The sequence below is a fragment of the Propithecus coquereli genome, unplaced genomic scaffold (assembly GCF_000956105.1).
Source record: "Propithecus coquereli isolate 6110/MARCELLA unplaced genomic scaffold, Pcoq_1.0 Scaffold444, whole genome shotgun sequence".
Classification (NCBI taxonomy): domain Eukaryota; kingdom Metazoa; phylum Chordata; class Mammalia; order Primates; family Indriidae; genus Propithecus; species Propithecus coquereli.
Genome location: NW_012150219.1, coordinates 1,402,359 through 1,417,852, shown reverse-complemented (window position 1 = coordinate 1,417,852; position 15,494 = coordinate 1,402,359). Strand labels below are relative to the sequence as shown.

At 55.4% G+C, this 15,494-nt stretch overlaps 1 long non-coding RNA gene across 2 annotated transcripts; it reads right to left on the bottom strand.

The window, feature by feature from the left end:
- Window positions 1-618: 618 nt before the first annotated feature.
- Window positions 619-2,869, bottom strand: LOC105818622. Of its 2 annotated transcripts, XR_001137904.1 has the most exons (4): window positions 2,473-2,869; window positions 2,204-2,320; window positions 2,003-2,096; window positions 619-1,254 (listed from the first exon to the last, which is right to left on the bottom strand). It is a non-coding gene; the product is annotated as an uncharacterized LOC105818622 (long non-coding RNA). The 2 variants fall into 2 exon arrangements; XR_001137903.1 differs by having other exon boundaries at window positions 619-2,096.
- Between the last annotated feature and the right edge of the window lie 12,625 nt (window positions 2,870-15,494).

Sequence of the window (15,494 nt, the reverse complement as noted above, 5' to 3'; positions counted from 1 at the left end):
CGCTTCTTACCAGTGTGGCTTTGGCTCATGAATTCCGCTTTCTAAGGCTCAGTTTCCTCGTCTGCAGAATGGGGGCAATGTGGAGCCCCTCTCATTGGCTCGTTAGGAGAATTCCCCAAGATTACGAGTGCTTTTAGATGCTGAGCGGTGGTCCCCCAATAAATTAAACATAGAACTACCATGTGACCCAGCCATGCCACTCCTAGGTGTGTACCCCAAAAAACTGAAAATAGATGCTCAAACAAAAACTCGTACACAAATGTTCACAGCAGCAGTATTCTCAATAGCCAAAAAGTCGAAACAGCCCCATCATCCATCTGCTGAGGAATGAATAAACAAAATGTGGTCTATTCACACGAACGAATATTATTTAGCAATAAAAAAGACCCCAGCACCTACACGCTACATAGCACACGGAAAGTGGGTGAGCTGTTGCCAGGGGCTGGGGTGGGGGATGGGGTGTGACTGCTGAGCAGGCGCAGGGTTTCCCTGTGGGGTGATGAAAATGTTCTGGAACTCGATAGTGGTGACAGTTGCACAACATCGTGAATGTACTAGATACCACCGAATCGCACACTTTTAAATTGGTTGAAATGGCAAATTTTATGTGTATTTCACCACAATAGGAAAAAGTGCTTAGCAATGCCCAATACAGAAAGCATCCAAGGAAAGCCAGCAGAGACGGTCGTCATTACTGCGGGGAGTCTCGCCGTACTCAGGGCCTGGGCTCCAGAGTTGGCCTGTGAGGCTGAAGTCGAGTCAAACCTGCCACCCACAAAACACAGCAGCTGTTTCCCCGCCCCCCCCATGCCCACCCTATGGGAGTCAACAGGTGATTCCGGCCACCTCCACCGACTGACTGATGTCGTAACTGTGGAGAAAGACAGACAATGTGTCCCCACACACCAATAAACAGAGACGATGATGCCACGTAGTGATGAGGATAGGAGGTGCAGTAAGGCAGGGCCTGGTTTAGGCAGGGTCACCAGGGAAGGCTCCTTGGAGGAAGTGACACAAGGTGAAGGAAGTGAAGGAAGAGCCCAGCAAAGCCCTGTGTGATGCACCCCTGCCCACCTCCCCTACCTCAACCTCACCAGGCACCCCCTTGTTCACTGAGTTCTAGCAACACCTTCTCCCACAGGCACCAGCTTGCTCTGCCCCAGGGCCTTTGCACTTGCTGTTCATGTGAGTACCTTCTCCACGGCGCCACTGGACCAGCTCCTTCTACCAGTTGGGTCTTTGCTCAAACATCACCTGCTCAGAGAGGTCCTCTCAGACTGCCCTGTCTCAAGGGGCCCCTGCAGTGACACCCCATCACTGCTCCCTGTTTGTTTCCATCTTAGTGCCTTCCCTACCCCAAATTATCTTCTTTTTGTGTCTGTTGTCTCTCTCCCCATTACACCATCAGCTCCATGAGAGCAAAGCTTTTAGTCTGTCTTGTTCTCTGGTGTGTCCCCCATGCCCTGTGCCTAGAATAGTACCCAGCACATAGTAGGTGCTCAAGAGATATCTGTGGAAGTACAAATAGATGAATCAATGCTTCTTTGTAGAGAGGAGGGGGCTCAGGCCCAGAGAAGGGCTAAGGCTTCCCCAAGGGTACACAGGTGGGGAGAGGGGTGAGTCCAGGCACCCCCTCTTGGTCCAGGGCCCACCCTGGGGTGTCAGTAAGGCCCTGCTGCTGACAAGGGGCTGTGGGGCAGGAGGCCACATGGCCAAGGTAGCTCTGGGGTCCACTGCGCCACCCGCCTCCCTCTGCCTCCTGACGCCCCTCTGCCCCACAGCTTGGGAGTTCTGCCCACCCCGCTCCCCAGCCCCCATCCTGGCTGTGCCAGCCTCCAGCCTTAGGTGACCCACAGGGACTTTCCCCAACAGGTGAGGGCTGGGGCAGGGGAAAGTGCCAGGTGGCTGCCAAGGTGGCTCTCTGTTCCCGAAACTGCCATCCAGGAAGTGAGCAGGGGTGACACAGAGCCCATGTCACTGGGGCTCTGCCCAAGGCCCTCACCTCAGCCGGGACACCTGCCCGAGTGATCCTGGGCAGGTGGACGCCTCCTCTGAGCTTCTGCTTCCTGGCGGGCAGTAACTCTCGCCTCGCAGGGCTGTACAGGCAAGAAACGGGGTAGCGTGAGAAAGACACCTCCCGGGCTCGCCGGAGGGTTCTGCAGGACACACTGGCACTGAGAGATGGCGCGTGGGGCATACTTACACCAGAAAAGCGTTTCTCGTCTATCTGAAATTCCCATTTCACTGGGCATTCCGGGTTTTCGTTGTTGTTGTCATTGATCTTGGTGTTTTCGTTTTTGCTAAATCCGGCAATCCTAGTCTGGCATGAAATAAATATTCAATAATGTTCGTGAGTGAATGAATGAATGAAGGGGGCTAAAAAGCATAAGCCGAAGGAATGAATGAATGAGCGACTGAAAGCCCTTTTGTTTCTGGCATTACTATTACGGTTGTCATTGTTTTCTCACTTACGGTTCAAAAGTTCCTGCTTCCGAGAACATTCTTTCTGTTATCTCAGGCTCAGGACCGGCCGCCGGGGAAGTCGAGGCTTGCAGGGGGAAGTGACTCACCCAGGGCCCTCCAGGCCTGTCTGCATCTGAGGCTGAGTCCCCGTCACACTGCCAGGCAGCGCCTGCCCTCCGCGCGACAATAAAACCCGCTCCTTTAAACCTCACAACACCCCACGAAGCTGGGACTCTGCCAGCGAAGACACTGAGGCTCGGAGGGGCGGTGTGACCTGTCCGAGCTGATGGTGGCACCTCCTGGACAATGCCCCTCTTCCTGGGGCCCAAGAGCTGCAGCTGGCAGAGCTCCAGGCTCAGCTAACAACCGGGGCGTCCCGCAGCCCCCTGCCTCCTGCCCCAGCTGCCGCCGGCCCGGGACCTAGAGCGCAATCACTCAGCCAGGCTGAACTTCGTGAAGGAAATTCCTCCCCGGGCGGCCTCCCCCTGCCCCGCCTTCAGTCCCAGGCTCCACGGCCGGGAAACGCCTCCCCCAAGGCCCGCTCACCTCCTGGCAGCGCTAGCAGATGTGGAAACCCAGGCTTGGCTGTGGGCTGCCAGCCCGTGGGCGGTGGGCCGGGCTCGCGCCAGATGCACTTGGCCAACGCAGCCAGCACTGTGTTTCGTTCAGTCATTCGACAAACGTTTACGGAGGCTCTGCTGGGCCAGGCACTGGGCTCCTTGTTGCTGGTTGTCGGAAGAAGTGGATCAGATGATGAGTGTTTAAAAAAAGCCTGGCACATGGCAAGCGTTCGTGTATCTATCCTTCTCCCCTGAGCACCTAGTGTGTGCCTGGCACCGCAGGTGGCCCCGTTTGGCCTGTAGGGAGACAGGACCTCATCAGGAAACCACAGCGTAGGAGAGCCTGGAAGCGGATGGAACCAGCTGACGCTCACGGAGCTCACCTGCGGTGCTGGGCTCTGTCCCGACAGTATCTCATTTAATGCTGCTCATCACGGCCCTAAGCAGCAGGACGGTCACTATCCCCGTTACACAAACAGGGGCAGAAGGCCAAGGCTCTACCACAGGGATTAGCACTTGCTTTACCCTCTCCCATATTTAGAGAGAACAAGCAATTACAGAACCTCCACTAATTGAGTCACCTCCCTTCATGAGCAGTTAATCAATTCATTCATTCATTTATTCATTCAACAACTCTCTATTAAGACTTACCACAGGCCAGGCACTGGAGACGCAGCAGTGAATAAAACAAACAAAACTATAACCACATATAGTATTAGTAAGAGCACAGGGTCTGGAGCCAGATGCCTGGGTTCAAGTCCCAGCTCTGCCTCCTGCCAGCTGTGTGATGTCGGGCAAGTACCTTGACCCCTCTGAGCCTCAGTTTTATCTTCTGAAAAATTGGAAATAATAACAGTACCCACCTCATGAGGTTATGAGGACTCGATACATTTCTCCAAGCAAAGGGCTGGCCACAGAGTCCGGTAGACAGGAAGAGCTCAACACGTTGGGTAATTTTCTTTTTAATGTCTATTTTTCGGATGAGTAAACTGAGGTTCAGAGAAGTTATGGCACCTGCCTAGGGTGAAACGTTAGTTGAGTTGGAACTTGAATCTAAATGGCTCAACGACTGAGAGGACCCCTCCCTCATGGCTCCAGTCCTCAGCCCCTCCAGCTCAGAGGCATCCACCTCACAGCCACCCACCCGACGTAGGCACAACTTTTAACCCTGGTCTTTTAGTCCCTACAAGGCACTAGACACCCTCACGCAGTGTCCTGAGAACCAAGTCTCCACTGGCCCCGCCCCAGATGCACAGACATGTGTCCGTTGGTGCAGGGCCGTGGGATCTGCGTTTTAATAGGTGTCACTGCTGATTGCTGTGCTGGGGCGTGACACCGCAGGCTAGGCCTGGAACCAGGCTGGGACACAAGTCATCCAAGCAGAGCAGGACCCAGGGTGTGAGGTGGGCTGGAGTCAGCTCTGTTTTATTTCAGGAGAGGAGGGGGAGGGGGTAGGAGAAAAAGAGGGAGAGAGGGAGGAGGGAGGAGGAAAGAAGGAAGGAAAGGCAGGAAGGAGGGAGGGAAGGGGAGAAAGAAAGAAAAGAAGAAAGAAGAAAGAAAGAGTGAGAAGGAAAGAAGGAAAGAATTCTCGTTTGTCCCAAGCTTGCCCAAACTGAGTGCAGAGCCAGACCACAGGGCTCTCATTTTCTTCCCTGATTTTTCTGCCAGAGGCAGGAAACATTCTCCCTTGGGAAGCTCAGAAATAGCTGAGCTCAAAAACTAGGCTGGGTGAGGAGGATTCCAGGCTAGAGGGAGGGATTTACACCAAAGGGCTCTGTAGCGTCTGGAGGTTAAGGGCACAGCCACTGGCGCCAGTCGGCCTGGGTTCAAATCCCAGGCCTAATACTCCTTGGCTCTGTGACCTTGGATTTGGCCTCCATTTCTCACCCACGAAGCAGGAATCAATAATGGTACCAGGCATGGCTGCATCTAGGTGTTCAGATTTCATCATTAAGACTCGCTTTCCCTCCACCGTTGCTGGCTGCACTCTCAGTCAGGCTTCTTCTCATCGAGGCACAATGAACCCCACAGTCCAGGCTTCCACCCAACTGGGCTCAGCAACCCCGACAGAGAGAAAGTGCCTCCTTCCCCAACCCTCCCACCAGAGCAGCTAAAATCCCAGGCCTGGCTCTCATTGGCTGAGAGGATGCAGCGCTATGATTCGTCAGTCCTGGGTCACATGCCCCACCCAGCAATGGAGTTGGCCCCACCTGAAACCCTTGAACTGAGGCACAGAGAAGGGGAGTGGATGCTGGGTAGGCGCCAACAGCAGACATCCCTACAGAGGCCCACAGGGGGCAAGAATAGGAGAGAAGCCCACTTAGCATTTGCTGAGCACCTGGCACGTGCCAAACACTGCATTTACATGGTCCTGTTATGCCCCGGACAAGCCTGTCCTACTGTTCCTTTGCAAAACAGGAAAGGAGCCTTAGAGGAGGTGAGCGGACTAGGCCAAGGCCACCTAGAGCCACCTCTGCTTCTGAACCCTTCCTTTCCACCCTGCCCGTCAGATCTCAAACCTCCACGAGAGGGGAAACAACAGGGACGGTTTATAAGACACTTGCTGCGAGAGCAGGCACACCGTTTCCTCATCGCCGAGTCCTTGCTGAGCCTGTCTTCCTAACATCCCTGAGGCTCTGAGAGGTCCAGGCACTTGCCCAGGGCCACACAGCAGGGAGAGGGGAGCCAGGGTCTGGACCGGAGCTCCCTGAGTCCACGCCAGGCCTGGGAGGCAGGGCTGGCGCCCACCAATGGGATTAGCACTTGCTAATCCCAGGGCAAAGGAGGGGGGAGCCAGGCCCCTGGCCCAGCCACCTTTCCAGCCACCTCCTGGACCCTGTCTCAGGTATAGGATGGCCCCAGCTCTCATCTGGAGATTACAAGAAACAGCCGGCAGCTCACCCCAGACAGGGCAGTAGTAGGGCTGGAGAGGGGGGACGGGGAGGTGCCAGCCATGCCCCCTGCGAGGTGGTGAGGAGAGCATGGGCTCTGGGGACAGGAGACCTGGATTTTCACTCAGCTCTGTCCCTTAAATCCTGTGTGAGCCTGGCGAGCACCTTGCCTCTCTGGGTCTCACCTGCAACGTAGGCAGGGCCCACCGCAGGGGACGCTGAGAAGCTCCTGTGAGCGAGTGCGCGCAGCCACATTTATTCAGCAGCCATGTGGCACAATCCCTCCCCCCACCCGTGAACTCACTCACCTTCGCCACACCCGGGGGAGGGAGGTGCTGTTATTATTACCTCCAATCTCAGAGAAGAAACTGAGGCACAGAGAGAAGGGACTTGCCTGACGATGTCACGCCCAGTCAGGAGGTGGCAGAGCCGGGATTGGAACCCAAGCCAGTTTCATTCCGGAGCCTACCTCTTAGCCGTTATCCAGTGCCCTGAGTGCAGCCGAGGTCAGCTGCTGTCACTGCTACTGTGCCTGCCAGGCTTTCTGGAGTTAGGGTCCTACCCTGAGTCTGGAAACAGGGTGGGCCCAGACTTCCCGGTATCCCATCCTGAAGAGCCACCCTGTTGTAACCCTGCTGCAGAAACGTAGGCCCAGAGTGGGTGTGTGCAGTGCCCAAAGCTGCACAGCACAGGGGTCAGCTATGGCTTCTCAGGGCAGCGTCCCGCCCAGCCGACATCTTCTGGACACCCCCTTACACACACACACACACACACACACACACACACACGAATGCACGGCACACTCCCCCGTGGGGCGGGGGCTGCCTCCGCCGGCTCCAAGCCGGCTCCACGCTGGCTGCAGGACATTTGTTACTGTGTCAGTTCCAGCTCCCACCCTGATGGGGGGCCGGCAGGCAGGGGGCTTCCTGGAGGCCCTGGGCGGGAGGAATGCGCCCCCGCCCCCAGCCCATATGGCCTCCATCCCGCGCATCTGCTTCCCATTGCCCGATGCGGCCGCCGCGGGGCCGCTGGAGCCCGCCCGCCGGGGTGTGAAGTTTATGTGGCCGGGCCTGGAGCCGGCGGTGACAGGGCCACACACGCTCACGCAGAACACACCGGACACCCCCACCCCCCCTGGGTTGTGTGCACATACACACACAAACATCACTCCACCCCCGTACGCCCCAGAATACACCCGTGTTCTCAGCCTCACTCACACCGACGAACGCCAGAGACTTCCAGCGTGAACACTGACGCACCCGGGGACCTCCAACACCACCAGCAAGCTCCACGCTGAGCCCCGACACACAAGCATACGCAGCAGTCCACTCCCAGAGTGGACCCTGCTCACAAATACACGTGGACTCACACACACTGACACCCTTCCCAGTGTGCCCCCCCATCTCTGCCCCAGTACAGAGACACACACAAGCTTACCCAGATGACGCGGACACCAAACGGTGGCTTACACAGGGCCAGGTCTCAAGAGAGGCCAGCAGGTGGGGAAGGGGCCTCTTCCTCCAAGACACAGGACAGCCGCTCCCCCTCTCTCCCCTCCTCGCCCCCGAATCTCCCACATCCCCCAAATCTAGACGCTGCTGTCAGGGCCCCAGGGCCCCTGTGTGTGCTGCCGACACAGGACACACGCTGTCCTGCCTCCTCCTCGCTCCCTCCTAGGTGGCAGGGACAGGAGGCCAAGGAGCCTGGAGACCAGCAGCCACTGCCCGAGGTCGCCAGGGACAGAGGGCAGAGCAGGGTTGCCACCCAGGGCCCCTGGACTCTGCACCCAGCACTTTCTCTAAAACCCCTGAGAGACCCTCATCTGACTCCCCCTCCTCCTGGGCACCTAGACCATCCCCAGAGAGACCCTATCACATACCACCACCTCTAGGCACCTGGGGCAGAATTCAGGGATCCAAGAACTTGAACTAGGGAAACGAAGTACATCTTGATTTTCATTGACCTCCAGCTGGAACGTGGCGTTTCCTTCCCTTACGGGCAAATATGGGAATCAAACCACAGAGGCAGTAGCTGGGCTGTGACTTTGTCACTCAGAAAACCTAGCCATGTCCATGTCTCTTAACGGTGTTGCAGAAAGAACGTTTATCCTCTTCCCGACTTCACAACTACTGTAGTTATGAGGCCAGCCACGAGATCTTGTTATTCAGTGCATTAACAAAGAAGCACAGCTGTCACCATATCAAACATTGGACTATTAAATATTTTAATAATTCCTGTTTAATAGAATTGCTTTTCTTTTAATCCTATATACTTACATTTACAAAAATTTAAATATAAATTCATAAATATTTTCTACTTTTATGGTCTATGGCACAAAAGCCAATAAGAGTCCCCGAACTAGGCCCAGGCACTATATTCTTACACACTTTTACTATTATTATAGGATTTTACAGTGAGGACCGCAGCCAGGTTGGGTAGCTTCCGCAGGGTCACATGGCTCTCAATGGCTGAGCCAGGATTTGAACCCAGGCAGCTGGCTCACCTTCGAGCTCTAGGCTATCCTGTCTGTGGGAACCCATGCCCCACCCCCAGGAAGAGGATCCCAGGGTCTGGGAGCCCCACACACACCGTCCATCCTGGGGACCTGGGAACCTCCCAGCCAGCCCAGGGTGGGCCTAGCCGGCTGCCCCAGCCAGAAGGGAGCCGAGCTGAGCTGCGTTTACAACGTGTGAAAATTCTCACCCATGGCAGTGGCAGGCAGAGCAGCCTCCCAGCTCCCAGGCCCCTGCCCCACTGGGGGCTCTGCAGTAAGCTAAAAGTGAGCTTCCCTCTGCGTGGCCCCAGGAGGTAAGAACAGCCGGCGGGCCCTGGAGCCCTCTGTCCCCTGTCCTTCTATTCACCTGGTGCTCTGTCTGTAACTCAGAAAACCTTGTCCCCTGCTGGCCTAAAACCCAGTCACCGGAAAGCAAGCAGGGGCTTCTTTGTCCTCCACTGCCTAGCTTTATCCACTCACTCATTCTTTCCTCCAGCATTTATTGAGCACCTACTGTGTGCCAGACTGGGAGCAGAGGCTATGGCTGTGAACACAGCCCCCACCCTCACTGAGCTCACAGGCAGGCAGAGGAGGTGGATGAGAAACAAGTGAACAAAAGGGATATAATATAATAAAGAGAAATAAGTCTCTTTGCTGGGGGCAAAGCAAAAGGTGGGGGCGGCGTGTGGCTTAGACACATGGTCTGAGAAGGTCTCTCTGAGGAGGTGACCTGTGAACAGAGGCCTGGGGGAAGTGAGGGGAACAGCTATGGAGACAGTACGGGTAAGGAACAGTGTTCTGGGGAGAGGGAACAGCAGATGCAAAGATTGCCATCTGGCTGCCTTGAGCTCTTTCTGCCTTCTCTTAGTCTGAGACTTACATTGGGCCTTTCCTGGGGGTCCCCTGCCTCCCCTTCCTCCAGTCATGCTCCCATTATCCCTCCCTCCCTCTCCTCCCAACCCAGGGCCCAGGGTGTTAATTACACACGCACCTGCCCAACTCCCATTCTACTTCCCACTGGGGTGGAAGCCCTTGGTTGGGGTGGAGAAGCTGACGAATGCCGCTCTCTGATCCTCCCTCAGCATGTGGCACAGTGCCTGGCCCATCCCCATTTGACAGATGAGAAAACTGAGGTTCAGAGAGGCACTTTGGGTGGCTCAGGCCTCACCACGAGCCCCGGAGCAGGTCACTCAGCTCTGCCCTCCTTCAGGTCCTGGGCCTGTGCCTTTGACCGGGGGGCCTCCACCTTCAGGCGTCGCCCTGATTTCAAGTGTGGCTCAGGTCTCCCCCCAGGCCTAGGGAACAGCCCTGAAACGGGAAAGTGCGGCCAGCTCCTTAGTATCCCAGCCTCAACCTGTGGCTGCTGCGAGCATCATGGAACAGCATGCACAAGTGACTGGCCGCGTCCAACCCTTCCCAAGGGGGGTGGTCCTGCAAGGGAGTAACCGCGGGCTGGGGGCGGGGCCCAGCTCCCCCACCTGCCCGCCGCCATCCCGGTGGGGGGGGAGCTGGGGAATGCGTGGGGGGGCCCCAGCCCCGGCTCACGTTTCCGGCCGCCCCCGCCGCCCCCTCCCCGCCGCCGCGGCTGCTGGCGGCCCCTCATGACGGCGCCTCGCCTTCCACCTCCGAATTTTCCACGCAGGGTTAGGCTGGCGACGCGCTGTCTGCGGGCCCCATAAAGGCGGCCGTGTGCTGCATTCGTCTCGCCGGCCGCGGCCTGGAGGGGCGCCCGGCTCGAGGGCCGCTCCCCGCCGCGCACGGCCCCCGCGGACAGGCCCGGCCCGGAGGGCCACGGTCAAGCGCGCCCCGAAACAGAAGGCAGAACCCGCCGGCGTCCGCCCAGCGCCGCCCCGGGACCCGCGGCCCCGCCCGGAACGCCAGGCGGGCTCGGAATAAGTTGTCCCAGACCACGCAGGAGCGGGAGGGACAATGACAAGGAGTCCGCTCTCTGCTCCGGGCTTCGCTGTGGAGCGCCTACTACGTGCAGGTGCTGTCCTAGGGATGGGGGTGTTGCAGTGAACAAAACCCGAAACTCCTGGCCCTCCTGTGGCTGCCCTTCCAGTGGGGGAGCCAGACATGGGCAAATCAGCACCTGAACCAAAGCGTCAGGGGGTGGCTGTGGAGAAACTAAAGCAAAGAAGGGGGCCGGGGGTGGGGGGGGGAGCCACAGAGGTGGAGAGGGCATGAAATGGTTCACAGGATGGTCAGGGAAGGCTTTTTTGGGTTTTGGGTTTTGTTTTGTTTTTGGATACAGGGTCTCACTCTGTTGCCAGGGCTGGAGTGCAGTGGCATGAGCATAGCTCACGGCAACCTCGAACTCCTGGGCTCAAGTGATCCTCCCGCTTTCTCAGTAGCTGGGACTACAGGCGTGCACCATCATACCCCGCTAATTTTTTCTATTTTTAGTTGTTTGGCTAATTTCTGTTTTTAGTAGAGACAAGGTGTCGCTCTTGCTCAGGCTGGTCTCGAACTCCTAGGCTCAAGCAATTCTCCCGCCTCAGCCTCCCAAGGTGCTAGGATTGCAGGCGTGAGCCCCCACCAGGCCAGGAGGTCTTTTTGAGGGTTGGCATCATGTGGCCATCCAGACCCTACCTCCAGAGCCCTACGGCCCCCTCACCCAGCTGAGGCTGCTGGAGGCCCACTCCTTAAGGCAACTTTCTGGAACGGTATTCCAAGAAGTGGAAACAGCATGTGCAAAGGCCCTGAGGCAGGAGCATGCTTAGCTATCATTTCTTAACCATTTACTACTGGTACCTCTCATGCATTATTTCTTTCTATTCCTTTCAGCCGCTCTGCCAATCCAGGAATCTGTAGAATTCCCCTTTTCCAGCTGAGGATATTGAGGCACAGAGAGGTTGAAAGACCTATGCAAAGTCCCCTGAGCAGGTCCATAGCCAAGCTGGGGTTTGAACCAGGGCCTCTCGCACTGGTACATTGATGTGACAGCTCAAGGCCAGGTCTGTTTCACCTCTGATTCCCCATCTTTTAGCATAGGGACTGTCCCCAGGGCAGCAAGGGAGGGACAAGAGGGAGGAAGAATTCGAGACCAGTGCCCACCTCTGCACCCATTGGTGGGATTCCACTTGGTGGCTTGTCTGTATGTGAGGATGCAGGCAATAAAAGTATTCTTTTTTGAGCCTTTACTCTGCCAAGGACTTTCTGTCCATTGCTGTGTTCAACCTTCCTATCAACCATGTTACAGATGGAGACAGTGGGACAAGGGTGAGATGGGTGGGGAAGGGAGTCCCTTGCCCAAGGTCATGCAGCCTGGGACTGGCAGAACTGGGATTTGAGCCCTAATGCTTGCACTGCAAGCCACATTTAGACAACTAGAGTGATGAAAATGATAGAAATAAAACTGCCAGCCAATGGTTCCAGCGTATTCCATGTGGAACTCATGTAAGCCTTGGAGAAGGCTACTTTACTTATCCTCGTTATGTGAATGAGCAAACTGAGGCTGTGTAAGGTGCAAGAAAGGGCAGAGGTAGAATTTGCTCCTGGATTAGACAATGTTTTTCTTTCCATACCTTCAGCTCAACCTCCCAGGGAGGCAGAGTCTGTAGCTGGAAATTGAAGGTTGGAAGAAGTACCAAACCCTCTTAAACACCAGTAAGGCCGTCAGGTAGGCCAACAAAAAATTGGGCAAAAGATACAATCAGAAAAGAAATAAATCCCCACAGACTAGAAAGAAACTATCTGCAAAACACATAGTTGATAAAGAATATATAAAGAACTCTCAAAATTCAATAATAAAAGAAGTCAGTTTAAAAATGGACAGAAGATTTAAATATTGTATATCTTCATGAATTGTCGATAAGTGCATGGGAAGATGTCAACATCATTAGTTATTAGAGTAATGCAAATTAAAATCACAATGAGATACCACTGAACACCCAGTAGAATGGCTGCAGTTTAAAAGACTGATCATATCAAGTGTTGGTGAGAATGCGGAGAAACTGAAAGTCTCAGGCACTGCTGGCGGGAATGCAAAATGGTGCAGCCACTTTGGAAACCAGTTTGGCAGTTTCTTAAAAAGTTAAGCACACCCTTATGCAGTCCAGCAATTGCACTCCTATAGATTTACCCAAGAAAATGAAAACATATACCTCCACAAAGACCTGTCCGTAAACACTTGTAGCAGTTTTATTTGTAATGGCCCCAAAGTGGAAACGGTCCATCCAACGGTACATCAGTACGGTGGAACAACACTCGGCAAGGAAAAAGGAACACACTGTCGATACGCGCTCCAGGGTGGACGAATCTCAGAACGATTATGCTGAGTGGAAGGAGCCCGGAGAGCAGACTGTCTCACTCCGTTTATATAATTTCTAGAGTACGCACGGATCTGTAAGTGACAGAAAGCAGACCATTGGTGGCCTGGGGTTGGGGGCCGATGAGTGAGGAGGAAGGCAAAGATTACAAAGAACGGGCATGAGGAAACTGAGGTTTTGAATATTTTCAGTCTTAATTATGGTGATAGTTTCACAGGTGTATACCTGTGTCAAAGCTTATCACGTGTACTTTAATATGGCAGTTGACTGTATTCCATTACATCTTGAGAAAGCTGTTACACACACATACACACACTGATACACATACACACACTGAGATACCACAACTCACCTATTAGGATGGCTGAAATGAAGAATTAAAACATAATACCAAGTGCGGACGGGTGTGGAGCAACCGGAACTCCCCGCTGTGTTGCTGGTGGGAAGGCAAAGCGCTCTGGAAGATGGTGCGGCAGCTTCTGATAGAGCTAAACACGTATTTGCTATACAACCCAACCGTCCCACTCTTAGGTATATACCCCAAAGAAATGCAAACTTACGTTTACACAAACATGTCTAGGTGGATGTGCAGAGCGGCATTATTCAGCCCGAGCGCCCAGGCGCTGCTGCGAACCAGCAAGCCGTGCCGCGTGCAGACGGCGGCTACTGCTCGGCACTGCAAAGGAGCAAGTGACTGATGACGCAACAGCACGGTGAATCTCGCAGACATCGTGCCGAGTTAGGGAAGCTGGCTCGGGGCGCCTGGAATGCCGTCGCTGGTCACGCAGGTGGGTTTACATCGAAAGCAGGCACTGAGATGAACGTTCTGATGTGCGCATCTCTTTATGCAATTTTTATACTGTTGTTAAAGTTTTTTTTAAAATCCAGACAGTTCAAGGAAGAAAATGTGACAAGTCAGTCTCCCTCCTACCCTGAAACACTAACCCCGGGTTTCCGCCACAGAGGCCACCCGGCACAGATGCTAACACACGTCTGTATTTATGCTGGAAGACATTCTAGAAGGGCCTTTGTCTGTTCTTTGGGCGCCTACATTTTCATTTTATTTTTCTGAAAAGCATTTTTCAAGACAAAAGGTTAGAGAGGGCCTTGTACAGTCAGACAGGTCTGGGTTTGAATCCCTGCTCAGCCATTGGCACCTGGGGGTGACCTTGAGCAAATTCCTTGTCCCTCTGGGACTCAGGTCTCCTCATCTGTAAAGTGGGAGTGTGACAGTGACAGCACGACGGCACTGTGCTTCTCCGAGGGCTGTCGTGCTATCCTCCATTCCTGGGCGCCCAGTCCTGCTCTGCCTCAGTCAAGATCCCAGACAGACTGTGCCCTTCTACAGGCCAGGGTGAAGAGGGTGAGAGTGAGCGAACTCAGCCCACCCTTCCTCCAAGCTCCTCCATGGCTCCCTAGTACCATCTTCTCCACCAAGGGATCGTCTACAGCCTTCTTTAAATTAATTCAACGAGTATTTATCGCGAGCCTACTGTGTGCCAGACGCCGTACCAGGGGCTGTTGCTGGCCCTTTGAGCTTACTGTCTGGTCGGGAGGGGCTCGCTGAGAGGGGAACAACAGGAGGAGGGTCGTGGGGCCAGGGGCGGGAGGTGGTGGGGAGGGGGATGCAGAGTCCAGGTGTGAGGGGTCAGAGGTGAGGAACGCAGAGGTTGGGCTCTGAGTGGCAGGGCTGGTAGAGCCTGCTGGGGAGTCCCTGGGGGTCCAGGGAATGATAAAGAGACGTGCTTCGGCATTTTCCTCCTGTCTCCTCTTCCAGGGGCCCAGTTTTGTCGACTGGCACCACCATGCACCCCACCCTTTCCTGAGAGCTGGAACCTTCCTGGCCGGGTCTCCCCTTGGTCCCCCTGCAGCCCCGCCCGGGCCATCCACAAAGACCCCTCCCTCCCATTCTTCCTCCCTGCCGGCCAGGCCAGCGGAAGCCACAGCCTGCAGGTGCCTCCTCCCTTGTCTCCCACTTCCTTTCGGGTCCCCTCAGTCTATTTCCCACACGCAGCCAGAGGGAAGTCAGACTGTGTCACTGCTCCGTACAAAATCCCCTGGTGGCTTCCCGCAGCTTAGAATAAAATCCAAACACCTGGCCGTTGGTGTGGCCCACAAGGCCCTGGGGGTGCCAGGGCCTGCCCGCCTTTCCCACCCCTCCCGCGCCTCTCCCCTCCAGCCAATGGCCTCCTGCCATTTCTTGAGCACCCCAAGCACATCCCCACCTCAGGGCCTTTGCACTTGCTGTTCCTCTGCCTGCAGCTTCCTCCTCCTACCTGAGTTCTCTTCACCTGGCTAACTCCTGCTCCCTCTGTCTCTGGGAAGGCTTCTCCTAATGCCCCCATGCCCTTGACTAAGTGAGTGCCCCCCTGCGGCTCTCCCACGGTGCCCTGCCCTCTTCCTGGGCAACATCATTCCCCTTCCTGAAAGATGGGTTCAAATCCCTGCTCAGCCAGTACCACCTGAGTGGGGAGAACCTTGGGCAAATCCTTCCTCCCTCTGGGACTCAGGTCTCCCCATCTGCACAATGGGGTGTGACAGTAACAGCACTGTGCTTCTCGGAGGGCTATTGTGATAACCTTCATGCCTGGGCTTCAGAACCAGTTGTTCCGCATCAGCCGAGACCCCAGACAGACTGTGCCCTTCTCCAGCCAAGGTGAACCGTCAGCTCCCTGCGAGCTTGTCTGCTCGCTGATGCGTCTGTCACTCGTGCCTAGAACAGCCGGGCCTCCCTAGGGCTCAGGGCACATGTGCCAAATGCAGGGAGGACAGAGCTACAGTCACAGAGGCTCAGAGACCTGCCTCCTGGCCAGGG